Source organism: Capsicum annuum, chromosome 3, assembly GCF_002878395.1.
Source record: "Capsicum annuum cultivar UCD-10X-F1 chromosome 3, UCD10Xv1.1, whole genome shotgun sequence".
Lineage (NCBI taxonomy): Eukaryota > Viridiplantae > Streptophyta > Magnoliopsida > Solanales > Solanaceae > Capsicum > Capsicum annuum.
The window spans coordinates 31,425,435-31,429,992 of NC_061113.1; positions in this window are offsets into that span (position 1 = coordinate 31,425,435).

Sequence of the window (4,558 nt, forward strand, 5' to 3'; positions counted from 1 at the left end):
ATAATGGATCACCCCAAGAATACATACTAGGAAGGCTAAAACCTTTATCTAAGAGATCTTTTAATTGCTTCTTTAGCTCCTTCAACTCAACCAAGATCATTCTATAATGAGGGATAGAAATAAGATGAGTGTCCAAAACAAGATCAATACCGAAATCAATTTCCCTATCGGGAGAAATACCAGGAAGATCGTTAGGAAAAACCTCGAGAAACTCGTTAACCACAAGAATAAATTCTAGAAAAGGACCTTTTGAGTTATAATCTTTAACCCGGACCACATGATACAAACACCCTTTGAAAATCAACTTTCGGGCTCTAAGATATGAGATGAACCTCTCCTTAGGCACTAAAGAACCCCCTTCCCATACATTGACCGGCTCATTAGGGAATTTAAACATGACCTTGCGGGTCTGACAATCTAAGAAATCATAACATGAATGCAACCAATCTATCCCCAATATGATATCAAATTTAATCATAGCTAACTCTTTCAAATCCATAAGAGTTTCTCAACCACTAACATATACCACACACCCCCTATAGACTCTCTTAGCAATCACAGAGTCACCAATCAGGGTAGATGCATAAAAAGAATCAGAAATAAACTCAGGACCAAAACCAAAATGCACAGCCACAAATGGGGTCACATAAGAAAGAGTGGACCCTGGAGCAAGTAAATATTACACATCACAGGAGAAAAGTTTCAAAATACCGATAACGACATCGGGAGATGCCTCAAAATTCTGGTAGGATGCAAGAGCACATAAATGATTTCGGCCAGCGTCGGTACCAAAAGGAGAAACAAATTATATAGGAGCAGATGAAGAGACAACCAAAATCTTATTAGCCTTAGAAACTATTCTAGCACAACAATCACGTTGCATGTGACTAATCAGACCACAATAAAAACATTTGTTCTTCCATTCCTCACAGAACTCACAGTGCGACTGCCCACAAAATCTATAAAGAGGGTGTGATGGAGCAGACTGAGCCTCACTAGTCTGAGATTGGGCACCCTGTGCCCGTGACCTACCATCATACTGAACTGATGATCACTCAATGACATCGAGTAAGAAACACTAGCCGTGGAGAAAGAACCAGAACTCCCTTACTTCTTATTTGGCCACTTACTATCGTCTCTACCACCTTGCTTAAAAGGCTTACATTTCTTCTCCCATCTCTCACTAAACTCAGACTGTCTCATTTTCTCTTACTCCACTTATTGCATGTATACAACCAACCTAGAGATATCCATGTCCTTGATCAATAAGGCAAACTTACTCTCAAGAATCAACTCGCGAGATAGCCCAGAAGCAAACTTACGCATTTTAGCCCTCTGCTAGAAACTAACTCCGGAGCATACTTAGACAACTAATGAAATTTCAAGTCATACTCTTTGACAGATATCCTACCTTCTCTCAAATTCACAAACTCTGTCGCTTTCGCCTCCCTCAACTCCTGAGAAAAAAATGGTCCAAGAAGGCACTAGAAAAGTCATCCCACAATGCCGAGTTAATACCATCTCCCTTACACTGTTCCCACTGCTCATACCATTGGTATACCTCATCCTTTAGCTAGTAGTCGGCAAACTCCACGCCCTTCACATCAATAGTATGCATAATACAAAAAATCTTCTCCCTTTGATCAATAAAAGCTTGAGGATCCTCCTCAACCTTTGTACCAGTGTAGGAGGATGCAACCTCATGAACTGACCAACTCTTGTGGCCTCAGAAGATAAAGTAATAGGAACACCACACTCAGACTGTGAAGATACCAACTGAGTCAACAGAGTAATAAAGTGACAAAACTTAGTATTAGTAGCATCCCCTTGAGGTGACTGAGTATGAGTGTCACTATCGGGGGTAGGATCAGTGGGGACAGGTGGAACCCCACGAGGACAGTCAGATGCAGTGACCCTTAATCGAGTTTGAACTCCATAAGTAGAGCGTGTCCCATCAATATTGTCCCCAGTCGAGACAGAAGAGTTTACATGAACATCAGATCTTCTCCGAAGCATGATCTAAAAGACAAGAAAACATAAATCAGAAGAATCCAAGACCTTAGACTCTATAGCTCGAAGTAAGACAACAAGAAAATGAAACATTCCCAAATGCCTCCCAGTCTCTCCCTTATGAGTGTGGCACGCTACATACCCTTAAAAGAGAATCTACTCGACACGGCTTTGTGGACTCCCAACTGACCATGAACCTAGGCTCTGATACTAAATTGACACAACAAAAACCAGGATCTTATTGTAATGGGCATCTCAAGCCCAACAAAGATCGAAGATCACCCCACTGCCCAATACAACCAACATATACCCTGAGTCAGACGAATTTCGAACATATCACAAGATAGATCGATCAACCAACACAAAGACTTTGGGATATGTCCAAGACCATGACTAACCCATACAAGTCTAACCATCCAATACTCAACCGACAACCGTAAAAAAACCAAAATAATAACTAAGTCCATATCCATATCATAATAAAATAGAATAATCATAAATAAAATACAGTTAATCGGTATCAACCCCAACATCAATACCAATACCTAGGCTGACACCACTTCCATCACCGTCCATACCAACCCATAGTAGTCTCATAAAGCCTCTATCTGAAATCCAAACAACATCTGGTCGGGACATACCGCCGACCATGGCCAAAATTGATGTCCAAGACTAAACCAATAATAAACATAAGAAACCAAAAACAAAAAATGGAGCCTTTCGACATATGGAAGCTCACCACTTCAAGTCAACACAAGTTGTTCCCGAGCTTAGTCACTAAGTAGGAGGTATAGTACGTCCAACACCTGCATCGCGTGGGGTAACAACGTCGAAGACAGTTAGCGGTTGGAGAGCTAACATGTAACTCAAGGATAAGGATAAAATAATGTCAACAGTTCAAATCCAATCCACCAATGCATATAACCACTACAATACATACATATATATATATGTATATAAATATACCATGCCGGGGTAGGGAACAAAATTAGCATGAACTTTGAAAACATAACCCCGGTTGTGTAACATGACCGTCATTGAACAAGGCATCCACGGTTATATGGTCCCAGCTCTCCCCTAGCTGGAAGGGCCCCAATGCGTGTAGTCACACGAACCAGAGAATATCTATACCTGTATATGCTTATATGTGGAACTCGAACCTTCCAGCATAATTAAGGTAACTCAAGCACCAATACATGTAGTAAGGGGGACTCGAACCTCCCTTTCATATGTTCATTCGGGGGACTCGAACCACCCGATCGATAATAAGACACCCCCACCGGCTAACGCGGTTTCCAGTGTTATTCCTACGAACTTCACTTTCATGGACCGGCTACACATCCCGCTTTAAAGCCCAATTTAAAACATCATTTCATATACACAATCATAAAGTCAATTACATACCAAAGGTACTTCGTTGGTATCGTCATACCAACACTACTTACAAGTATACCACATGCCATTGCCATTACCATTACTAATCAACCAATCATTCTTTTGACTTTGGGACTTGAACCCATTGTCTACAAAGACACTTATATTATTCAAAGTTTATGGACTAGAACCATTGTCTAATAAAGACATAAATCAAGTTAGTGTTTAGGGACTCAAACCCATTTAACCAACTAAACCACCAAGGTTACTATTTAAATCATTAGATGGTCAACAAGGCCTTCACAAAATCATTTACCAACCATTCATATTCATTAGGCCAATACCTTAGTTCAAAACACCATTTAACATATGACTAGTTTATTCTCTTAGGTATTTTCACAAACACTTTGAGGGTATATCATTACCATGACCAAAACCAAAGTAAAAATCATCAAGTTTAGGGTTACCCATATTTCATTTGTTAAACCACAATTAACAAGCGCCCACATATATAAACCACCACCAAAAACATATATAAACACAAGTTAAACCAAGAGTAAACAATACTCAACCATATACAACAAAATCCTCAATTTTGTTTTTTAACAATGAGGGAAGAGTCACATGTGGCTAAGGAAGAACAATATATTGAGCTTCTTTTAACAAATAAATTTTATATTTGAATTTGAATTTGAATTTGGATTTAAATAAAATTTAAATTACAATGGAGTTCTATTTTATTAATCTTTCTTATATATCTATATAATCAGTAGTAGTACGCAGTATATAGAAATAGGATAATAGTATTTTTTTAAATATAACCACTTAAATTAATATGATATTTGGACTTCAAATTCAAATGAAATTTGAGTTAGAGTGGAGTTCTAACTTCCTAACCTCTCTCTATATATTTCTGCAATGATATATAACCATAAACTTTCTTCTCTCTCTCTTTGTTTTACTGATCATTAGCTTTATTCATGAATTTATTTGTTGTATTCTTCATATTATTTATTTTCTTGAAATATTTTTTATTTAAATTCTTTATTTTTATATGCAGATGAATGATGGTCATATTATAAGTTATTCTTTTCATTATATACAACCCGAAATTCAAGTAAGTAATTTGTCATTTTAATATTGTTGTTTGATTTTTGATAAAAGTAAATACATT